General features: G+C 38.7%; 1 long non-coding RNA gene and 10 other non-coding genes across 11 annotated transcripts; all 11 read right to left on the bottom strand.

Annotated features, from left to right (window-relative positions):
- Positions 1 to 661: 661 nt before the first annotated feature.
- Positions 662 to 2,855, bottom strand: LOC110602316. The gene is made up of 2 exons (XR_002485948.2): positions 859 to 2,855; positions 662 to 779 (listed from the first exon to the last, which is right to left on the bottom strand). It is a non-coding gene; the product is annotated as an uncharacterized LOC110602316 (long non-coding RNA).
- LOC122722017 lies at positions 1,172 to 1,263 on the bottom strand. Its single transcript, XR_006348868.1, has one exon. It is a non-coding gene; the product is annotated as a small nucleolar RNA Z103 (small nucleolar RNA).
- LOC122722016 lies at positions 1,620 to 1,710 on the bottom strand. The gene has a single exon (XR_006348867.1). It is a non-coding gene; the product is annotated as a small nucleolar RNA Z103 (small nucleolar RNA).
- On the bottom strand, positions 2,115 to 2,208 carry LOC122722025. The gene has a single exon (XR_006348876.1). It is a non-coding gene; the product is annotated as a small nucleolar RNA Z101 (small nucleolar RNA).
- On the bottom strand, positions 2,387 to 2,469 carry LOC122722033. Its single transcript, XR_006348884.1, has one exon. It is a non-coding gene; the product is annotated as a small nucleolar RNA snoR14 (small nucleolar RNA).
- On the bottom strand, positions 2,536 to 2,627 carry LOC122722028. The gene has a single exon (XR_006348879.1). It is a non-coding gene; the product is annotated as a small nucleolar RNA U61 (small nucleolar RNA).
- Positions 2,856 to 22,226: 19,371 nt separating the features above from the next.
- LOC122722014 lies at positions 22,227 to 22,317 on the bottom strand. The gene has a single exon (XR_006348865.1). It is a non-coding gene; the product is annotated as a small nucleolar RNA Z103 (small nucleolar RNA).
- A 337-nt stretch (positions 22,318 to 22,654) lies between these two features.
- On the bottom strand, positions 22,655 to 22,745 carry LOC122722015. The gene has a single exon (XR_006348866.1). It is a non-coding gene; the product is annotated as a small nucleolar RNA Z103 (small nucleolar RNA).
- Positions 22,746 to 23,261: 516 nt separating this feature from the next.
- On the bottom strand, positions 23,262 to 23,355 carry LOC122722026. The gene has a single exon (XR_006348877.1). It is a non-coding gene; the product is annotated as a small nucleolar RNA Z101 (small nucleolar RNA).
- A 171-nt stretch (positions 23,356 to 23,526) lies between these two features.
- Positions 23,527 to 23,616, bottom strand: LOC122722034. The gene has a single exon (XR_006348885.1). It is a non-coding gene; the product is annotated as a small nucleolar RNA snoR14 (small nucleolar RNA).
- Positions 23,617 to 23,696: 80 nt separating this feature from the next.
- On the bottom strand, positions 23,697 to 23,788 carry LOC122722029. The gene has a single exon (XR_006348880.1). It is a non-coding gene; the product is annotated as a small nucleolar RNA U61 (small nucleolar RNA).
- Between the last annotated feature and the right edge of the window lie 608 nt (positions 23,789 to 24,396).

Below are 24,396 nucleotides of genomic sequence, written 5' to 3'. Positions count from 1 at the left end.
CTTTTCTCTCACCGTACTTGGCAAGTTTGAAATCTAACGGGCTACTTTGTTTTCCTTGGCTCAATTAAATTAGAAATGGGTGGAAAAGTATGGTAGGAGCCTTTGTTCTTCATTTTGCTTTAGCCTTTGGACAGGATAGACGAGGTCTCCTTTCTCTGGTATACCAGTTTCTCCTGGGCCTGCTGATTGATGGAGTGCATCGTTGACCTCGAACGTGCCTCAATATTTTAATTTTTTGTTTTTCACGTTGCTACTTAAGGTCCAAATTGCGACATCCTAAAATGAACGGTGAAGAGCTAGCGGCAGTGGAGGAGAGTCCAAAATCTTCTTCAGGTTGGGTTGGGTTCATTAGTTGAGAGTTCTGGCGAGTCGAATCGAAGCTCGAGGCTGGATATGAACCTTTTTTCTAATAAGTAATGAGCCTTAGCCCAGTTACCATTACCAATTAATATTTCTAACCAAAGAAAGAAAAACTTTAAAAGCATAAAGTTAAAGGGCCATAATGAACTTTCGATAATTTTATTTATTTATTTTGCTAAATCTGTCAAAAAATTACTATTTCGGGAAAATAAATCGCAGCCACTTATCTGAAATTTCAGATTTCTAACAGAGTAAAAATTTTAAATAAACACGAGTGAGAAATTCTAGTGCCAGAACTTTCTGCTGCAAATACTTCAATTGTTATAATCCTATAAATCACACATCGTAAATTCCACCCCGCCTCCATAAGGCGCGCATAAGTACATTAGCCATTACTTTCAATCATTGCAATTTCATCACTACAAAGATAACTAAAAAAGTGTTAAAACTATGAAATTGAAATTGACTTTGCAAATTACAAAGCAGCTTGATCATTACCTCCTTTTATCCAACTGCTGATCACAAGGAAATAATCCTGTTCTCTTAAGAATCCCAGTAACAATAGAGGAAAGAACTTAGCTGGACCCAGACCATTATGGACCCATAACACATATAGGTGAATGTCATTCAAATTTTCTTTTTATAGGATCCACTTTCCTACCAGGGATTTGAGTACACCATAAAACACAGAATAGATCAATTTCACTACACACAATATATCAAGTTCAATAACACAGAATATATCAATTTGCTAAAGAAAACAGGTTAACAAACACAGTATATATCAATTTGGGAAAATCTATGCTTAAGGATGGATCAGAATTCTGGCTTGGTTCTCAAAGAGAGAAAGATCGCTCAGTTTGTTCAGCTTTGATCATTTGGGGAAATATTCATCAAGTCCATCTCTTCTATATTCAAACGTCACTCACACACACAACAATAAAAAGTATCACAGCACTCAAAGTTTAATTTGGCAAAACACTGAAATTTAACCAAGTTCAACGTGCACAAGGTTAACCATGTGCTTGAAATTGGCTATTCAAAACAACAGATTGATCACCATCCGCTATGCATGTCCTTATTGCAGCGAAATAATCATTTGTATCAAAGATCATAACCAATCACCACCTTAAAAACTGAACCCTGAAAAGTGACTATAACGATTGCTAAAAGAAACAGAACAGCAAACACAGAATAGAATGCATCAATTTGCTAAACATAACACAGAATATGTCACTTTGCAAAATTCATGTCAAAGAATGGATCAGAATTCTGGCTTGGTTCTCAATAGAGAAAGATCGCTCAGTTTGCTCAGCTTCGATCATTTGGGGAAATATTCATCAATTCCATCTCTTCAACATCCAAAGATCACCAACACACACAAAACCATCATTGCACTTTAATGTATAAAAATAACCAAATCTTAATACCAAACTAGTTGAAATCAAGCAAATGGGGTACAGCCGAAAACCCATAACCCACTTTCACCCACAAATGCCTTAACAACTGTGATATGAAGGAAAGATTATAACAAAGGCATTAGATGGAACGGTAAAGGATTGGGTCACAATGCTATAGTCAACAAAAATTTGTCCATCACTTCTCTAATCGACGCAATCTTCAGTACTCAAATCATTCCAACAAACACAAGATTGCAAACAACAAAGAAGACAGAAATAAATGAAGAAAGTATTTGCATCAATAAATAAGACCGAATTGAACTGGTAAACATATCAGATTGGTAATAAAGCAGATAAGGGCATCAGGTCTCCAAGGTGATATAGCATCAATGAAATAATTCAGACGCAAATTACCCATTAAAAATATGAGATTCATCACCTGCCCAATTACACAAATCCTTCCTTAATTCCATAAACAAAGATTAGCAAGGCAGAAATTAATTCCATTCCACAATTGAACTCCCAAAAATATAAAGACCCATCCCAAATCAAATTGCCAAAATAGAACCCCCAAAACCAATAAGTTTTTTATTAAAAAAAACAATGTCGAGCTTGAAGAGTAGAAAGCGATCAGAACCTGTCGGGATTCATGTTAACATCACAAAATTCAGTGGATTGACAGACCAATGAATTTCTATCGTCACCTCGCCTTAATCGCCCATAACTTGATAAATAAAAGAAAATACATGATAAAACAGCAGAAAAATCTAAGTGTCAGCTCAGAACTTCTTAGAGGGTTGTGTTACCATCAAAGACGAGCTCCAAAGAGACTCGTCTCTGGCACACAAATAGATTTCATCATGGCATGACAAAACTAAAAATACGATGGACTACTAAAATTGCAAGTAAATTTCAAACTGAATTGCTCAATGAAGAACTCGCTATAAAATTTCAAAAACCCTAATCTGAAAAGTAGACAAGTAGATATACAAAAGCCGTAGAAGTCTGCGATGGAAGGTAATGAGGGATATTGAGGCTATTTATAGAATAAAATGAACACAGCTCTTGCGAAACCCTAATTGAACCTCCTCCACTCGCTCTGCCGCTTGCTTTAATAGTAACAGTATTTATACTTAGTAATTTATTTTTTTATTTTAATGAATTTTTACATATATTATAATAATAAATTTTAAATTTTATTATAGTTAACAGATCAAATAATATATATATTTTTAAAATTTAAAATATTTTTATTTTTTTAATAAATTTTAGGATAAATAAAATAAAAATACAGATATTTAATTATTTGATTCTAAAAATAAAGAGATTAATTTATTAATTATATTAAATTTAAGGGTTAAAGTGTAATTTATTATAATTATTAATATATTTTAATATTAAAAATTAGAAAATCATTTTTATTCATTTTAACAACCTCATTAATTAACAATTTTTTTAAAAAGTAGAAAAATACATAACTATTTAAACTTTTTAATATTAAGTTAGATTTATTTATATAAATAATTTATATTTTTAAAAATGATAACTAATTATTAAAATATTAATGATTTTTATACTTAAAAAGTTAATTAGTTCAATTAAAATGAAGAAAAGTTAATAAAAATTTAAACAATCAAACATTTATAATTTCTCTAATGTTAAATGTTAATAAGGTATTAATAAGTTGTTATATATGCAATAAGTTTAAATTCAAAATTTTAAAATTATAAATGAATACAAATAAATATTAATAACTTTAAATTAAAAAATTAAAAAAATTCGTTTGGTTTTTTTTATTTGATCTCATTAAGAATTTAAAGCAAATAAAAAATATTTTTTTAATTTATCTAACATTAATTTAGGTTTATTTATTATAGATAGATGTAGATGTATTGAATTAAAATTCAGATTTTCAAAATTGTAATTAATTATAAATAAATATTAATAACCTTTAAACTTAAAACTTCAATTTCTCCAATTAAATTGAAGAAAAATAATAAAAGATTTAAAAATTTTGAAAATTAAAAAAAAAAGTCAATTAGAATTCTTGCATGACTCATATTCATCTTAAATTAAAATTTTTGAAACTAAACAGTTGAATTGTTCAGAATTAATAAATTAAATTATTTTTTTTATAAATATATTAATTCAAAAAACTGTCATCATCCAATAACAATCAAAATTATATTGAGTGATGTAGCAAGATTCATCAATAAAATTAATAAATGTAATTTACGAAAAATAATTTATATTTAGAAAATATTATAAAAAAATAATTTATGCAGATTTTTTTATAAAAATATTTTTTAATAAAATAATTTATTTTTTACTTAATTTTAATTGAAAAATAAAATATATTAAAAAATTATATATAAAGATATTAATAAAATTTCTAAACTAAAAAAAGTAACTACCTCAAGAAAGAATTTTTTCTTAAAATAATTTAATTTTTGTTTTAATTAGAAAAGTATGTTTTGCTATATATAATTAAAATTATATTATAATAATATAATAACATTAAAATTTTATTAGAAAAATATTTTGATCAGCCAAACCATTTTTTGAAAAATAATAATATAATAATATTAAAATTATATATGAAATAGAAAACCAAATTGGATTTCAAGTTCCATATTTAACTCAGCCAGCTTGAATATCCTTTATAAAAATAAGATAAACATAATTATATAATTACTATATCGTCTAAATAAGGTTCTTTTGGTAATGCTAATATTTTCTTCCTTTCCACTTTATAAAATTACTAATACTTTGAACCTACGTTGCACTTTTTCTATGCTTGTTTTATGAAGAATAATTATATATATATATATATTGTAAGACCCGGCTAGATTCCAGCATCAGAATTCCTACCTTCCGGCAGAATCTCCGTTGGAATCTAAAATTCTGAAGATGCCAGAGTCTTCTAGAGGGGTAAAGTGTGTTTTCTAAAATGTTTTCACTTGATTTTATGGTTTTAAATGGAAAAGAAATGAGTTTTGAAAAGAATAAGGCCAAGGAGGAAGGACTCAGGTTCGGCCGCCGAACATGGGGCTATTTCGGGAGTGTTTTAGACCTCCGAAGGCTTTGATGGAAGAAACTAGGTTCGGCCGCCGAACCTCAAGTTCGGCCGCCGAACCTGGGATAGTTTAGGGGGCACGTTAGGCTGTCGAAGGTGGCGAAGTTGTGGAAGCAGCTTAGGCCGCCGAAGGTGGTTGACCGGCCACCTATAAAAGGCCCTCAAACCGAAAATGGGCGAGTTTTCTCCCCATTCTCGAGCTCAGGTGTGTTCATGTCCTCCTTTGGCTGATTTCATGTTCTTTCTTCAAATCCTTCACGTTTTTATGAGTTTCCTTTTGGGTTTTGAAGTTTTTAAGCTTCGATCAAGGTTTTGAGAGTTTGGAGACCCAAGGAGTTTGTTTTCTCCCATCTCCGAGTTAGGGATCGCACCAACCCTCGATCTTCAAGAGGTAAGTGTAGATCCTTGCTCTCCTTTATGTTTAATAAAGTTTTAAGTAAGTTTAAGGAAGTTTTAATGCTTGAGTATGGGTAGATATGCATGTTAGGGTTTATGTGGGTTTTGTGCCCAATGTATGTTATGTGATGTTTGTGTTGGGGTTTAAGTTAGTTTATGCCCTATATACTTGTGGGAGTGTGTATGCATGTTTGGGAGAGAGCATGTAAGGTTTTGGGTTGTTTTGGGTGTTTGGAAGGTTTGGAAGGCTTGTATGCATAAGAGGCTGAGTTCTGGATGAACTCAGGTTCAGCCGTCGAAGGTAGTTTCGGCCGCCGAACCTGCCTGTGGATGCATGGTTTGGCCGCCTAACCTTTCCCCCAAAAGTTGAGTTTCGAATCTGGAGCAGACCTTCGGCCGACGAAGGTGCCGCCGAAAGTGCCTGACTTTCGGATCTGGAGAGAGGCTTCGGCTGCCGAAAGTGCCCCCGAACCTGCATGGCTTTCGGCTCTGGAAGGGACCTTCGGCCGCCGAAAGTGCCGCCGAATGTACCCTGTCAGCCCTTTCGTGGGTGTTTTCTATGTATGTTTTGAGGATGTTTTAGGGGGCTTTGGGGAATTATTTATGAGTTGTTTAGAGTGTGTTTGGCACCTCATTCGAGTCCACCTGTGTAGGATCGAACCCGAAGGACCGAGGAGGCCAGCAGTGTTAGCTGTTGCAAAGTCAGTCCAGCGTCTACCAGAGGTGAGTAGAATGGAATTATGCTTTTAAATTAATGAAACTTTTAGCATGTTCATGCATCATGAATACCATGTTAATTACTAGGTTGTTTGCATTAGAATCCACGAATATGTTGCATTGCATATTATGATGTTGATGTGGATGGATGTTGAATGATCCTTTAGTCCTCGATATGATGAGATATGGTATGGAAGTCCAGGTGTGGCCTGCACTACGCCCCTGGCATAATGTGAGAGAAAGTCCGGGTGTGGCCTGCACTACGCCCCTAGCATGATTGGATTATGTAGAGGGCTATTGGTGACAAGTCCATCCTTAATGTGATTTGTTGTGGTGTGATGCATTTCATGATGGCATGTTTTACTTAACCGTTTTTAGTTCTGCTCATTGGGCTTTTTAGCTCATCCCTTTTCCCCTAACCCCCAGGTTTGCAGGTCAGAGGTAGTCCAGGAAGACGTCAATGGTAAATGTCATGCCTATGTAATAGATTAGTATTATAGAGTGGACATGTATTGTAAATTGATATAATGTATTGCAAGATAATGTAATGAAACGTAACGTAAAGCAGGGTTATGTTTATGGATTAGTGTTGTGCTTGGCCCTAAGGCTTGGGTTGTCCTTTCTAGTGTGTGATGTATGTAATGGTTTAATGTTGAGTTGTGTGTGAACCAAACTTGTGGCATGTGAGGTTTACCACGCTAGAGTATTTGATGAGGACTCTAGTGGAGGTCTTATGTTTATGGTTTCGATGCATGCACAGGTTAGTTTTTGGTTCATCGGATGTGATCCAAACTTGATGTATATTATGTTGACCCAGCTAGAGTACTTGTTGAGGGCTCTAGTATGGGGTTCTTTTATGTTTACAGCAGGTCAGGTTCGGTATATACATCAGATTTTATAGTTTTATGTTTATGTTTGATCATGTAAGGGATTATACCAGCTGTTCAGGATGCATAGTAGGCTTGCTACGGGTCCCGGCGGCCTTAAGCCGATCTGGATCCTAGCGCCGGTAGCGGTCCAGTTTTCGGGTCGTTACAGATTGGTATCAGAGCCCTAGGTTCACATGGTCGGACCTAGAGTGTGTCGGGCTCATAGATGTCATAGAAGGGCAAGTACAATAGGAAAATCATGTCCATTAGGATAGGATGTAGAGTCTTGTCTTCTATGAATGATGATGTGAAATGCCATGATTTTATGCATGTGCATTGATGTTATGCTATGTATGTGATGTATGTGATGCAGGTTCATGTGTTTCCATATGAACCATATGATACTAATTATTATTGTTATGTGTAATACCCGGCTAGATTCCGGCATCGGAATCCCTACCTTCCGGTGGAAACTCCGTTGGAATATGGAATTTTGATGATGCCAGAGTCTTCTAGAGGGGTAAAATGTGATTTCTAAAATGATTTTTACAGTTTTAATGTGTTTTATGTTTTAAGCATGAAAGAAAATGAGTTTTTGCATGAAAATAGCATTTGAGGAAAACTCAGGTTCGGCCGCTGAACCTCAAGTTCGGCCGCCGAACATGCATGTGTTTTAGAGACACGTTAGGCCCCCGAAAGCATAAGTGAGGGAAGTCCAGGTTCGGCCGCCGAACCTCATGTTCGGCCGCCGAACCTCATGTTCGGCCGCCGAACCTCATGTTCGGCCGCCGAACATGGCATGCATGCGGAGGCACATTCGGCCCCCGAACGTGGTCTGGCCAGCCACTATAAAAGGGTCCCTTAGCCGAAAACGGGCGAGCTTTTCCCCATTTTCGGCCAAGGTGAGCTCTCCGCCGTCCCTCACCCATTTTTGATGTTTTCCTCTAGATTTTTCAAGTTTTTCACTTGCTTTAACTTTGTTTTGAAGATTTAAGCTTTTGAGCAAAGTTTTGGAGCTTGGAGGTTCAAGAACCCAATCTCTCCCAACTCCGAGTTTTTGGTCGTGTCTCTCGATCTTCAAGAGGTAAGAGCCGATCTTAAGCTCATGGCATGTTTTAAGTAAGTTTTATGCAAGATCTATGGGTTAGAATGCATGTTTAGGTTATGGTTATGCTTATGGGTATAAATGTATGTTCATGAACAATGTGAATGCTTGATGTGTTGTAGATGGGGTTTATGATGGTTTGAGACCCCTAGGGACATGTATGCTTGTGTTGATGTGTTGTAGAATAGGTTTAATGCATGTTTGGAAGGTTTGGAGGTGAAATGTACATAGGGAGCCAAGTTTCTGCCCTTTGGCAGAAACCAGGTTCGGCAGCCGAAGGACTTTCGGCCGCCGAACATGGCTGGGGAGGCAGCCTTTCGGCTGCCGAAGCTTGCCCCCGAAAGGAGACTTTCGTCTCTGTCTGGCAGTTTCGGCCGCCGAAAGTGCCGCTGAACATGCATGAGTTTCGTCTCTGTCTGGGAGTTTCGGCCGCCGAAGGTGCCGCCGAACCTGCCTGACTTTCGGCTCTGGAGGGACTTTCGGCCACCGAACCTGCCGCCGAAAGTGCCCTGTCCAGACCTCCTTTGCATGATTTTGTATGGTTGTTTCATGATGTTTTAGGGGGTTTTTGGGGAGTAGTTTATAGTTATGTTCAGATGTGTTTGGTCCCTCATTTGAGTCCACCTGTTTAGGTTCGGACCCGAGGAATCGAGGACCCCAGCAGTGAGTTCAGCTGCTTCGGTGTTGTCAGAGTCAGCCAGAGGTGAGTGAAACTGAACCTTATGTTTTAAAATAAATCAAATGTTAAGCATGTTCATGCATCATGATTACTATGTTATATAATAGGTTGTTTGCATTAGAATTCACGAATATGATGCATTGCATAATACGATGAAGGTGATGTGGATGAATCTTGAATGATCCTCTAGCCCTCAGTACGATATGATATGACATGGTATGAGATGAGATAGAAAGACCAGGTCGCCCCTGGTACTATGTTATGTAAGCGAACACTAGGTGAGGCCTAATCGCCCCTGGTGTAGTTGGACATGTTATGACATGAGTTATGTAAGCGAATACCAGGTGTGGCCTCATCGCCCCTGGTATAGTTGGACATATTACGGTATGTAGAGGGCTATGGGTGACAAATTCATCCTTGATGTGATATGTTTGTGTTGTGACGCATTCCATGATAGCATACGTTAAAATGAACTGTTTTCTTTTGTGGTTTCTGCTCACTGGGCTTTTTAGCTCACCCCTCTCCCCTAACCCCAGGTTTGCAGGGTCAGAGATAGTCAGGAGATCAGCAGGTTGCGTCCATGGTCATGTTTATGTAATAGAATAGTAGTGGACATGATGTAATGTAAAGTTATGTAAGGATGTAAAAGAGTTATATTGTAATATGACTTTATGTTATATGTTCAGAGTTATAGTATTGTGCTTGGCCCGAGTTGGATAATCCCTTTATACATGAGTTTTATTTTATGTTGTTCATGTGATGGACCGAGTTTGACGTAGGGTATGCTGACCCTAAGGGTTCTATGAGCTCAGTCATAGTGCATACACAGGTCAAACTGGTTAAAGGTAAAGTTTTAAATGTTTTATGAAAATGTTGGATCATGTTTGGGATTATTCTGACTGTACAGGATGCATAGTAGGCTTGCTACGGGTCCTGGCGGCCTTATGCCGATCTGGATCCTAGCGCCGGTAGCGGTCCGGATTTCCGGGTCGTTACATTATGCTTGTGTGTTGTTCTTCAGAGGAGTCAGGATGCAAGGCACTCGTCGATCTGTGGAATCGACTGGAGTTCCGTTGGAGAGGGAAGGTATGGACACCTTTCCCCCTGCTCTGCCAAGAGAGCAGTCGCGTAGAGTCGGCAGATGGGGAACATCAAGGGACCCTGGAAGGTCTTTTGATGTAAGCAGAGAAGGAATGAATCTAAGGAGAATGTCAGCTGATGCAAGAGAAGTAGAGATGAATGTTCAGAGAAGAGATGTCAGTCTGGAGGTTAACCTGTTTGAGGAGGGCATGGGAGAGTCTCAAGAAGATGCGCAGACCCAGGATTCCAAAATCTCGGGTTCAGGAGGGATTGATCCCTCCACTCTGAGTATAGCAGCCTCAAGAGGAGTAAAGTGGGGGAAAACCCCTAAGAAGGGGGACAGAGGCCTCAGAAGGTCGAAGAAGAGTAAGTTCTGGAAGAGGTTGAAGGCTGGTTTGGGTTTTGGTGGTGGCTCAAGCTCTGGCTCAGGCAGTTCAAGATGTATGAGGTGTGGAAGGCTGCACAAGGGAGTCTGCCGTTATGAGACCAATCTATGTTACAGGTGCGGGCAGGAGGGACACATAGCACGTGAGTGTCCCATTGCGCCCTGGTTGGCACAGTCCCAGCAAGCAGCCTCAGGTAGAGCGGCTCAGCCAGTAGCTCCAGCCATGTTGCAGGTTGGAGGCAGAGGGAGAGGGTCAGCCCCTTATTCCTCAGGTTCCCGTGAAGAAGGTCCGTCAGCTCCAGCTCGGATCTTCACCCAAGCTCAGCAAGAGGCAAACACATCAAACACAGTGGTGCCAGGTACTCTCACTTTTGATTGTTCTGATGTGTATGCTTTTGTGAACCCTAGTGTTCCTCTTTCTTTTGTTGCTCCGTGAGCCGTAGAGGGGTTGGGTTGATAACTTCTAGGCTAGAGTGTCCTCTTGGGGTCAATGGACCCGAGTGTGATCCATCTGTGGTAGAGTTAGTCTGCCGGTTCAGTTCAGTATCAGTTGACGGTAGATACCTTCCGCTCGACCTTGAGGTCCTAAACTTGACTGTCTGGACGTCATTCTAGGGATGGATTAGTTTTTCTACTCGTGGTGCTATCTTGGTCTGCAGAGACAAGGTAGCCAGATTCAGAGGTCTGGATGGGTCAGAGGCAGTCTGCAGAGGGGACAGTGTAAGGATGCCTAGAGGTTTGATGTCGGCCTGTCAGGCTCATAGGGCGCGTAGGAGAGGTGTCGGAGGGTTCGAGCTCTTGTTGAGAGTTTAGCAGTCAGGTCGGGGAACCAGCCTCAGTGTCAGTTATTAGAGAGAATTCTTAGATGTCTTCTAAGACGAGCTGTCAGGTTTACCACCTGCTAGGGAGATAGAGTTTGAAATAAAGTTGATGCCTGAAACCAGACCGATCTTTATCCCTCCCTGTAGGATGGCACCAGCAGAATTGAAGGAGCTTAAGGAGCAGTTGCAAGAGTTGGTAGACAAGGGTTTTATCCGACCGGGTACCTCACCTTGGGGTGCTCCTATGCTTTTTGTGAGAAAGAAGGATGGATCCCTCAGACTTTTTATCGACTGCAGGCAGTTGAACAAAGTCACTACCAAGAATAAGTACCCGTTGCCTAGTGTAACGACCCGAAAATCGGACCGCTACCGGCGCTAGGATTCAGATCGGCTTAAGGCCGCCAGGACCCGTAGCAAGCCTGACATATAACCTGTGAACCTGTCAAATCCCATACATGATCATACATACTCATAAACCTGTAAACTTTTCCTTTCCATAAACCAAGCTCAACCTGTGCATACTCATAACATAACATAAACCACACACTGGAGCCCTCATCAAATGCTCCAATGGGGTATCATAACATACATGAATTAAGCTTGGTTGAACATAAACATCATAAAACATTCTATAGATCATGTATCAAAAGGGATTACCATACAAACTCGGTCAAGCACAATTTCTAAACCTCAATACATCATCATTACATATCATAACTGTATAAGACATTACATTACAATTTAATCATGTCCACTGCTAGCTATTACATAACCAAGACTTTACTCTATCCGACTTCCTGCTCTATCCTGTACCTGCAAGCCTGGGGGTTAAAGGGAGAGGGGTGAGCTAAAAGCCCAGTGAGTAGAACCATAAAAACATATTAACAAACATGCTCCAATAAAATGCATCATAACACAGACAATTCACATAAGGGTTGGGTGAACTTGTCTCCAAATAGTCCCAGCATCATTTGTGACAGGCCGTAGCATGGGGTCCTGGTCTTCCTGTCATATCATACATTACTTACCATTGCCCCAGGGCCTCCTCTGGGCTCCTGGTCTTCGAGTCCCATATTCGTGCCAGGCCGTAGATTAGGGTCCTGGTCTTTCATTTCCGTGCCAGGCCGTAGAATGGGGTCCTGCTCTTCCCTCAGGGACTAATTGGGTCATCCAACATTCACCCACATCAACAATAAAGAATGCAATGCAACATATTCATGAAATCTAATGCAATCATCCTATTGCATACTCATGATGCATGAAACATGATAAACATTTAATTTCTCAATTTAAAAGATTAAGTTTAGTTCCACTCACCTCTGGCTGACTCTGACAACACCGAAGCAGCTGAACTCACTGCTGGGGTCCTCGGTTCCTCGGGTCCGAACCTACACAGGTGGACTCAAATGAGGGACCAAACATACTAGAACATGACTCTAAAATATTCCCTAAAAACCCCCTTAAAACACCTCAAAACATCATGGAAAAACATGCAAAGGAGGGCTGCACAGGGCACTTTCGGCGGCACCTTCGGCTGCCGAAAGTCCCTCCAGAGCCGAAAGTCAGGCAGGTTCGGCGGCACCTTCGACGGCCGAAAGTGCCCTCCAGAGACGAAAGTCTCTTTTCGGGGGCAGGCTTCGGCAGCCAAAAGGCTTGCCTCCCAGCCATGTTCGGCGGCCGAAAGTCCTTCGGCTGCCGAACCTGGTTTCTGCCAAAGGGCAGAAACTTCAGCTCCTCATGCACCAATGCCTCCCAAATCTTCCAAACATGCATTTTTCCTATTCTACAACATGCATACTCAAGCATACAAGTTCCTAGGGGTTTCAACTAACTTAAACCCCATCTACAATACATCAAACAACCACATTGCTCATAAACACAACATATACCCATAAACATAACAATAACCTAACATGCATTTCTATCCCATAGATCTACTTAAAACTTACTTAAAATATGCAATGAGCTTAAGATCGGCTCTTACCTCTTGAAGATCGAGAGAGAGACGACCTAAACTCGGAGATGGGAGGGGTTGAGTTTCTTTGAACCTCAAACCTCCAAAACTTGCTCAAATGCTCAAAAACTTCAAAACAAAGTGAAAACTCATGAAAATCTTGAAAGATCTGAAGGAAGAAACTCAAGATTGGTGAGGGATAGCGGAGGGCTCACCTTGGCCGAAAATGGGGAGAAAAGCTCACCCATTTCGGCTAAGGGACCCCTTTATAGGTGGCTGGCCAGGCCACGTTCGGGAGCCGAAAGTGCCTCCGCATGCATGCCATGTTCGGCGGCAGAACTTGAGTTTCGGCGGCCGAACCTGGACTTTCCTCACTTATGCCTTTAGGGGCCTAAAGCACTCCCGAAGTGCATGTATGTTCGGCGGCCGAAGTTGGGGTTTGGCGGCCGAACCTGAGTTTTCCTCCAAGGCTATTTTCATGTAAAAACTCCTTTTCTTTCATGCTTAAAACATAAAACACATTAAAACATTTTATGAAAACATGGTTTTACCCTTCTAGAGGTTTTCGACATCCGAGATTCCACCGGACGGTAGGAATTCCGATACCGGAGTCTAGTCGGGTATTACACCTAGGATCGACGATCTATTTGACCAGTTAGCAGGAGCAGGGTGTTTCTCCAAAATAGATCTGAGATCCGGGTATCATCAGCTAAGAATAAGAGAAGAGGATGTGCCGAAGACGGCGTTCAGAACCAGATATGGGCACTATGAGTTTCTTGTAATGCCGTTCGGGTTAACCAATGCCCCTACAGCATTCATGGACCTCATGAACAGAGTTTTCAGTCAGTATCTAGATCACTTTGTTATTGTCTTCGTAGATGATGTCTTAGTGTATTCCAGGAATGCAGAGGAGCATGCCCATCATTTGAGGTTAGTCTTGCAGACCTTGAGGGAACATGGCTTGTACGCCAAGTTCTCCAAGTGTGAGTTCTGGTTGAGGAGCATTTCCTTCTTGGGTCATGTTGTATCAGAAAATGGAATAGAAGTGGACCCCAAGAAGGTGGAAGCTGTAGCTAACTGGCCTAGACCCACTGCAGTGACAGAGATCAAGAGCTTTTTGGGTTTGGCAGGTTACTACAGGAGGTTCGTTCAGGACTTCTATAAAATTGCAGCTCCTATGACCAGACTGACTAAGAAGAATCAGAGGTTTGTGTGGACTGACCAGTGTGAAGAGAGTTTCGAAGAGCTGAAGAAAAGGTTGACATCGGCACCGGTGTTAGCTCTGCCCGCTAGTAACGAAGACTTCACAGTGTATTGTGATGCGTCCCGTGTGGGACTGGGTTGTGTGCTAATGCAGAATGAAAGGGTAATTGCTTATGCTTCTAGACAGCTGAAGAAGCATGAGTTGAATTATCCTACACATGACCTAGAGATGGCAGCAGTGATCTTTGCACTCAAGATGGGGAGGCATTACCTCTATGGGGTAAAATGAGAGATCTTTACTGATCATAAAAGTTACAGTACATCCTGAGTCAGAGAGAGTTGAATCTGAGGCAGAGGAGATAGGTAAAACTGCTTAGTGACTATGATTGCAAGATTCAGTACCATCCGGGTAAGGCGAATGTTGTGGCAGATGCCCTAAGCCGAAAATCACTTGGCAGTTTGTTCCATATCACAGCAGAGAGGAGACCAGTGGTGAGGGAGTTTCATAAGTTCATTAATGAAGGTTTGCAGTTGGAGTTGTCTGGTACAGGTGCTTGGATAGCCCAGATGAGAGTGACACCCGTGTTTCTGGAGCAGGTGGCTCAGAAACAGCATGAGGACCCAGAGTTAGTGAAGATTGCCAGGACTGTTCAGTCAGGCAAGAATGATGAGTTCAGATTTGACAGTAAGGGGACCCTCCGCTATGGGAGTAGATTGTGTGTACCAGATGACGTGAGTCTGAAGGGAGACATTATGAGGGAAGCTCATAATGCCAGATACAGTGTTCACCCTAGAGCCACCAAAATGTATCAAGATCTGAAGAGAGTTTATTGGTGGCCAGCTATGAAGAGAGAAGTGGCATAGTTCGTGTTCGCCTGCGAAGTATGTCAGAGGGTGAAGCTGGAACACCAGAAGCCGGCTGGAATGCTTAACCCACTGCCGATTCCAGAGTGGAAATGGGAGAATATTGCTATGGACTTCGTGGTGGGGTTACCGGCAACATCCAACAGATTAGACTCCATATGGGTGATTGTGGACAGACTGACCAAACCTGCTCACTTCATCCCTGTCAGGAGTGGCTATTCTGTGGACAAATAGGCACAGGTGTTTGTTGATGAAGTAGTCAGGTTGCATGGGGCTCCTGTTTCAATAGTGTCTGATAGAGGACCCCAGTTCACCTCCAGGTTTTGGCAGAGTCTGCAGAATGCTATGGGTATCAGATTAGACTTCAGCACTGCTTTCCATCCTCAGACAGACGGACAATCAGAAAGGACCATCCAGACGATAGAAGATATGCTCCGAATGTGTGTGCTAGATTTTGGCGGTTCTTGGAGGCAGCACCTACCTTTGGTGGAGTTTGCCTACAATAACAACTATCATGCTAGCGGAGGGATGGCTCCATATGAAGCTTTGTATGGAAGGAAGTGCAGATCGCCTGTTTGCTGGGAAGAAGTTGGAGAAAGGGCTTTGGTAGGCCCAGAGTTAGTAGAGATCACCAGCAGGGTGGTGCCCATTATCAGAGAAAGGATCAAGACTACTGTGAGCAAGCAGAAGAGTTATGCAAATATCCGCAGAAGGCAAGTAGAGTTTCAGGAGGGGGATTTGGTGTTGCTCAAGGTGTCTCCTACAAAAGGGGTAATTCGATTCGGGAAGAAAGGTAAGCTAGCTCTACAGTACATCGGACCCTTTAAAGTCCTGCAAAGGATTGGGGGTGTATTTGCTAGGCTAGATTTACCTGCTTCGATGGAGAAAATCCATTCGGATTTCCATGTTTCTATCTTATGGAAGTTCGTGTCAGATCCAAGTAGGGTTCTTAAAGAACCGGAGGTGGGGATCTCTGGGGGTCTCACCCATGTTGAGTCGCCAGTGCGGATCATAGACACACAAGTCAGAAAGCAGAGGTACAAGAAAATCCCAATGGTGAAGGTCCTTTGGGATCGCCAGTATGGAAGAGTGTGCCTAGGAGACCCAGGAGTTTATACTCCAGCGGTACCTGAGTCTCTTTTAGGAGAGAAGTTTTTAGGTTTTGCTTGCTTGTTTGCTTGCTTTTTTATGTATGCTTGATGCTATGATTTGCGAATGCCTGTTTGTTTGAACATTCGGGGACGAATGTTCTTAAAGGGGGGAAGAATGTAAGACCCGGCTAGATTCCAGCATCAGAGTCCCTACCTTCCAGCGGAATCTCCGTTGGAATCTAGAATTCTGAAGATGCCAGAGTCTTCTAGAGGGGTAAAGTGTGTTTTCTAAAATGTTTTCACTTGATTTTATGGTTTTAAATGGAAAAAAAATGAGTTTTGAAAAGAATAAGGCCAAGGAGGAAGGACCCAGGTTCGGCCGCCGAACATGGGGCTGTTTCGGGAGTGCTTTAGGCCTCCGAAGGCTTTGAAGGAAGAAACCAGGTTCGGCCGCCGAACCTCAAGTTCGGCCGCCGAACATGGGATAGTTTAAGGGGCACGTTAGGCTGCCGAAGGTGGCAAAGTTGTGGAAGTAGCTTAGGCCGCCGAAGGTGGTTGACCGGCCATCTATAAAAGGCCCTCAAACCAAAAATGGGCGAGTTTTCTCCCCATTCTCGAGCTCAGGTGTGTTCATGTCCTCCTTTAGCTGATTTCATGTTCTTTCTTCAAATCCTTCACGTTTTTATGAGTTTCCTTTTGGGTTTTGAAGTTTTTAAGCTTCGATCAAGGTTTTGAGAGTTTGGAGACCCAAGGAGTTTGTTTTCTCCCATCTCCGAGTTAGGGATCGCACCAACCCTCGATCTTCAAGAGGTAAGTGTAGATCCTTGCTCTCCTTTATGTTTAATAAAGTTTTAAGTAAGTTTAAGGAAGTTTTAATGCTTGAGTATGGGTAGATATGCATGTTAGGGTTTATGTGGGTTTTGTGCCCAATGTATGTTATGTGATGTTTGTGTTGGGGTTTAAGTTAGTTTATGCCCTATATACTTGTGGGAGTGTGTATGTATGTTTGGGAGAGAGCATGTAAGGTTTTGGGTTGTTTTGGGTGTTTGGAAGGTTTGGAAGGCTTGTATGCATAAGAGGCTGAGTTCTGGATGAACTCCGGTTCGGCCGCCGAAGGTAGTTTCGGCCGCCCAACCTGCCTGTGGATGCATGGTTTGGCCGCCTAACCTTGCCCCCGAAAGTTGAGTTTCGGATCTGGAGCAGACCTTCGGCAGCCGAAGGTGCTGCCGAAAGTGCCTGACTTTCAGATCTGGAGAGAGGTTTCGGCCGCCGAAAGTGCCCCCAAACCTGCATGGCTTTCGGCTCTGGAAGGGACCTTCGGCCGCCGAAAGTGCCCTGTCCAGCCCTTTCGTGGGTGTTTTCTATGTACGTTTTGAGGATGTTTTAGGGGGCTTTTGGGGAATTGTTTATGAGTTGTTTAGAGTGTGTTTGGCACCTCATTCGAGTCCACCTGTGTAGGATCGGACCCGAAGGATCGAGGAGGCTAGCAGTGTTAGATGTTGCAGAGTCAGTCCAGCGTCTACCAGAGGTGAGTAGAATGGAATTATACTTTGAAATTAATGAAACTTTTAGCATGTTCATGCATCATGAATACCATGTTAATTACTAGGTTGTTTGCATTAGAATCCACGAATATGTTGTATTGCATATTATGATGTTGATGTGGATGGATGTTGAATGATCCTTTAGCCCTCGATATGATGAGATATGGTATGGAAGTTCAGGTGTGGCCTGCACTACGCCCCTGGCATAATGTGAGAGAAAGTCCGGGTGTGGCCTGCACTACGCCCCCGGCACGAGTGGATATGTATGTTATGATATGTGTAAGAGAAAGACCAGGTGTGGCCTGCACTACGCCCCTGGCATGATTGGATTATGTAGAGGGCTATTGGTGACAAGTCCATCCTTAATATGATTTGCTGTGGTGTGATGCATTTCATGATGGCATGTTTTACTTAACCGTTTTTAGTTCTGCTCATTGGGCTTTTTAGCTCACCCTTTTTCCCCTAACCCCCAGGTTTGCAGGTCAGAGGTAGTCCAGGAAGACGTCAAGGGTAAATGTTATACTTATGTAATAGATTAGTGTTATAGAGTGGACATGTATTGTAAATTGATATAATGTATTGCAAGATAATGTAATGAAATGTAACGTAAAGCAGGGTTATGTTTATAGATTAGTATTGTGCTTGGCCCTAAGGCTTGGGTTGTCCCTTCTAGTGTGTGATGTATGTAATGGTTTAATGTTGAGTTGTGTGTGAACCAAACTTGTGGCATGTGAGGTTTACCACGCTAGAGTATTTGATGAGGACTCTAGTGGAGGTCTTATGTTTATGGTTTCGATGCATGTACAGGTTAGGTTTTGATTCATCGGATGTGATCCAAGCTTGATGTATATTATGTTGACCCAGCTAGAGTACTTGTTGAGGGTTCTAGTATGGGGTTCTTTTATGTTTACAGCAGGTTAGGCTCGGTATATACATCAGATTTTATAGTTTTATGTTTATGTTTGATCATGTAAGGGATTATACCAGCTGTTCAGGATGCATAGTAGGCTTGCTACGGGTCCCGGCGGCCTTAAGCCAATCTGGATCCTAGCGCTGGTAGGAGTTCGATTTCCGGGTCGTTACATATATATACACTTTTAATTATTTTTTACAAATAACATTATTATTATTATTAAAACTATATTATAAAATAATACAAATATATTTAACAATCATATAATATTACTGAAAATGAGTTAAATATGATATTTCATTATGAAAAAAGAAAGAAGATAAGGTTAAATGTATATATTAAACGCTATGTATATTTTATTTTTATATTGCACTGAAATAAAATTAGTTAATGAATTTTTTAAAAATTCGATTAATACTAATGAATAAGAAATCTCGTGATAGTAAATATAATGGAAATTTTTTATATAATATTTTATAACGGTAACTAAATTACACGAGAGGTCCGATCAGATATATAGGAGCGAGCCTTCTATTATTTCGAGCATCAATCATCTAATTAATCAGCTCTTCTTTTTTGTGGGTGAGATTTGAATAATCAAAGGTCACGGTTTATTAAAATTATGCCACGATATCTCATTGTATAATCACAACGCATAATAAGCGATTATTGAATCATATTACAATATAATTCTAATATTAAAAGTTAAATAAAGTCTAATTACTAGTAGTTGTTATAAAATATATGTCATATTTAGTAGTTTATTTGTAAGGAAAAATCAACTAAAAAGTTGATAGGGGAAATCACCTTATGATATACATGAAGCTTATACCTTACAGCTTAATTTAAACTATGATTAACTTTATATATATATATTTTGTACTAGAAAATAATCCTTAAATTTTAAAACTATTGCGACTTGTTGATTACAAATTCATCCTCATTGATCCTTATTATTGATAGGGCTCAAATTAACATTCCCTGATTTGACATAGATCAGAATAAAGACTGATTTTATTCAAATGACTCGGTTCAGAAACAGTCCAGTATTTTATTTTTATTCAAAACTCATATATTTTTATGAGAAAATTACTTTTTAGTCCCTGAGGTTTAACGTAATTAACACTTCTGTCCCTCTATTTTGGCGACCCAACACTTGAGTCCCTCACTTTCTCTTCCGTCCAAATTCGTAGTCCTTCCGTCCATTTAAACCGTTTGGTCAAAGAGTCAAAAGTGAGATGTGATGATTTTTTCCAAAAATGCCCTTCTTTCAACGTGAAATTCCAGAAGAAGAAGAAGAAGAAGAAGAAGAAGAAGAAGAAAGAAGAAGAAGAAGAAGAAGAAGAAGCAAGAAGAAGAAGAAGAAGAAGAAGAAGAAGAAGAAGAAGAAGAAGAAAGAAGAAGAAGAAGAAGAAGAAGAAGAAGAAGAAGAAGAAGAAGAAGAAAGAAGAAGAAGAAGAAGAAAAAGCTGTAGAAAGAGTAGGAAGAAGAAGAAGAAGAAGAAGAAGAAGAAGAAGAAGAAAGAAGAAGAAGAAGAAGAAGAAAAAGTTGCAGAAATGGTAGGAAGAAGAAGAAGAAGAAGAAGAGGAGGGTTAATTTTGTCAATTCACGTATCCCAAACTGCTATTTTTGACGGAAGGACTACGAATTTGGACAGAAAAGAAAGTGAGGGACTTAAGTGTTGGGTCGCCAAAATAGAGGGACAGAAGTGTTAATTACGTTAAACCTCAGGGACTACAAAGTAATTTTCTCTATTTTTATTAAGAGTTAAATAATTTAATATAATAAAATTATAATTTTATAATTTTAAAAATTATTTAATATTTTTTTTCATTTTTTATATTAATTAAAATATTAAATTTTAATATATTAAAAATAAAAAATATTTTATTATTAAAAAAATAATATTATATTATATTATATTAAAACTTATTTAACTTTTCGTACAAAAACTTAATTCATATAAAATTATAAATTAAACTGATTTAGTTATTAAGCAGTATCCAAAACCCATTCTAATTGGAAATTAACTTTTGAATCGATTCCAATGGATCCAAACTTAAATTAGATCATTCTTGAATCAAAATTAGTTTTTTAAATAAACTCCATTAATCTCATTTTTTTTTCTTCTCAAAGTTAAAGGAATATTATTAAAAGGACCCAAAGGGCCGAAAAAATACAAGCACAACTAAAAACAATAATCTTAGGGCACATAACAAGAGAAAAAAAATCCAAGAACCATGTAACCCTAAGCTTCAAACCCATGAACCAACCCACGTCATTATGCACAGAGAGTCTACCATCGTCGACGGCAAGAAAGGAGATTGCACTCCTACTGCAACCAAAACTTAAAATAAACTGTTAAAACCCCAAAAAAAACACCAGTACAAGCACAATGAATTAGTCAAAGATAACAGTATCAAACGCTTGAAAGAGGGAAGACGGTCTTCCTTGATCGTGTCTGGCAACTTACCCCAAAGTCGGGAGGAGCTTCCAGATCCATCATCGACTTGAAAGGGTTTACATGGCGACCAAAATTAGCTTTAGGTAGCCTCATAATCATTTATCCACAAATGCTTTCGAAAAAATATATCTGAGAGTCAAACCTGTATGAAACAAAGGGGCCATAAACAATAATCTATAACACATACTAGAAGATAAGCCAGATTAAAACTCCCTCATATCAGGCCAGATAAAACTATGTACAACTTCACCCCCTCACACCAGGGGCCAGATAAAACTATGTATAACTTCCCAGAGAACACGCCCACATTTGGGCGAGGGGAAGGGAGGAGCTGCCTCCGTCTGAAAAGGAAAAGGGCAGCCAAACAACACCGACAAATATATGAGGCCTGCTATCTCAAAAGACTCCAAAAACAAGAGAAAAACTCTCTCCACCTGAAAGCAGAGAGCAACTTCGAATCCACTCCTTTTCGGTCATACTTATAAAATTTGAATAATGATAACAAAAGATAGAAACAATTTGTTAATAATTACAGCATTGAAAAATATAACTTACAGCATAAATAGAAGTTTTGGTAGGATTAAAATGTTCGCATTCAATATAAAACTTACTCTTGAATTTTATATATAAAGTGCCTTAATACCATAACCTTTTCATTATTAAAATTTAGTATTTTTATAAAAATATAATTAATTAATCATTACATAAACAGAGTTATACACTATAATTTAATTAATTACTATTCATAGTTCTCAAAAATTTAATAGTGGAGTATTTTTTTAAATAATACAACTTCATAAAAATCAATGTCAAAAAGTCAAATATCAACTGACTTCTGCATAGAGATGGAACAATCATATTCTGTATTCGGTCAAATTTTCAAGGACTTTATGAATAGTGGTCATCATCTTTAATAAAAGTATAATCCAAAATGCGACACACATTTGCCAAAGTGGGAGTTATTTTATTAATAAAATGAAATCCCAATGACTAAACATAACTAATTTGTAGATTTATAAAACTTAAGTACCACTAAATTACAGCAAATAAAAGGGTGAAATGAGAAATATTGCATTTTGTGATGGAAATGAGGAGACATTAGCCAAAAGGGGTACTGTTTTTCTTTTCTGTGCACACCGATAATGAAAAAACCCTTCTATGTCCTTACAATCACCACCCACCAACCTGAAAATTCAAACAATCACAATAACAGTGCTAAGCAAAACAAACAGAATATATCAATTTCCGAAACAAAACAAGTAAACAAACATACAATATATCAACTTGCAAAATTCATGTGAAAAGATGGATCAGAATTCTGGCTTGGTTCTCAAAAGAGAAAGATCGCACAGTTTGTTCAGCTTCGATCATTTGGGGAAATATTCATCAATTCCATCTCTTCTATATTCAAACATCACAAATAAAAAGCATCACAGCACTTGAGTTTAATTTGCAAAACACTAACATTTAACTATGTTCAATGTGCACTTAGAAGGGAAATAAAAGAACAGATTGATCAACAATCCCTTCTATGCAGATCATAATTGCAGTGAAATAATCCTTTGTAACGACAATCCTCACTGATCACCACCTTGAAAACTGAAATCTGAAAATTGACAAGATCATATAAATAATTGCCAAGAGAAACAGAACAACAAACACAGAATAGAATGCATCAATTTTCCAAACATAACAATACAGAATATATCAATTAGCAAAATTTATGTCAAAGGATGGATCAGAATTCTGGCTTGGTTCTCAATAGAGAAAGATCGCTCAGTCTGTTCAGCTTCGATCATTTGGGGAAATATTCATCACTTCCATCTACTTCAGACATCTAAAAAGCACCGACACACAAAACCACATAACAGGATTTCAAATTTCATGTGCAAAACCACAACGTGCATTTTAAATTTTCCTCAAGAATTAAGCATCAGCATTGAATTATCCAAAATGGCTGCATCAATGAAACCCATCCAATACATAACATTACGATCTCCTGGTCCCACTATAACAAACACAAGCATACAAAACAATGGCTACTATACATGTAGCAATTTAATTTAGCTTGGTCTATAGAGACCAAGTCTTTCCAATGATTTTGATCACCAGTAAATACTAATACATGTATACCCTTTACTCATGAAATGGAGGCATGGTCCAAAAACCACTTTACTCAAACTATAACCAACAAGATTATGTAGGCAACCTCCCGAGTTACCAAAACTTCAGTAATCAAATCATTCTAGCAAATATAAGATTGCAAAACAACAAAGGCCAGAAATAACCGAAGAGGGTATTGCCATCAATAATATATGGTAAATGAACACATCACAGCTACAAGGGCATCAGGTCTCCAAGGTGATATAGCATCAATGAAATAGTTCAGACGCAAATTACCCATTAAGAAAATGAGATGCATCACCTGCCCAATTGCACATATCCTTCCTCAACTCCATAAACAAAGATTAGAAGGCAAAAGTTAAGCAAATCCCATTTTGAACTCGCAAAAAAAATAAGACCCATCTCAAATAAAATCGTCAAAAAGCGAATGAGAAAGCCCCAACACAGAACGAAAAAACGCCGCGAGCTTAAGGAGTAGAAAGCGATCGGAACCTGTCGGGATTCATGATAACATCACAAATTTGTTTAGTCAGTGGATTGACAGACTAATGAATTTCTATCGTCAACTCGCTTTTCTACCCTCAGAAAATCGCCCAAAACTTTTCAAATAAACGAAAAAAGACATAATAAATCAGCAGAAAAATCAAGTTTCAGCTCAGAACTTCTTAGAGGGTTGTGTTACCATCAAAGACGAGCTCAAAAGAGACTCGTCTCTGGAACACAAAAAGATTTCATCACGGGATTGGCTGATCTACAAACACTGCAGAGGGCGTTTAAACTCGCAAAGAAATTTTATACCTAATCCCAAATCAAAATCAAGAATTACACATAAATTTCCAAAAATCCATTTGAAAATAGAGGTCAACGAGTACAAAAGCAGCCAAAGATGTTCGCTATGCACAACAATGAGGAATGAGGCATATATATAGAAGAAAATGCACAGACTTCTAGCGAAACCCTAATCCCGCATAAAGATTGAGATTAAAAAAAAAAAGTAATTATATCTTTTGAGAATGGGGCTATCCGGACAAAAAATCTAAATCTATGTATAAATTAAAATTTATTTTTTTAATTTTATTTATTTTAAAAATATTAAATTTTATTAAATATTAAAAAATATTATTAACATTAATTTAAAAAATTAATACAAAATATTTTTAAAATAAAATAAAATAAAATTATAATAATTTATTTATATATTAATCATAGTATAAAAAATAATAATAAATAATAATTTTAAAGCGAATAAAAAAATTTATAAAATTTATAAAAATTATAAAACAAACAAAATAATTTTTTAATTATAATTATGTTAAAATTTAATAATAATTTTAATAATAATATTTCAAAT

The sequence above is a fragment of the Manihot esculenta genome, chromosome 15 (genome assembly GCF_001659605.2).
Source record: "Manihot esculenta cultivar AM560-2 chromosome 15, M.esculenta_v8, whole genome shotgun sequence".
Lineage (NCBI taxonomy): Eukaryota > Viridiplantae > Streptophyta > Magnoliopsida > Malpighiales > Euphorbiaceae > Manihot > Manihot esculenta.
The sequence above is the reverse complement of the archived record's forward strand: the minus strand, read 5'-3'. Positions and strand labels throughout refer to the sequence as shown.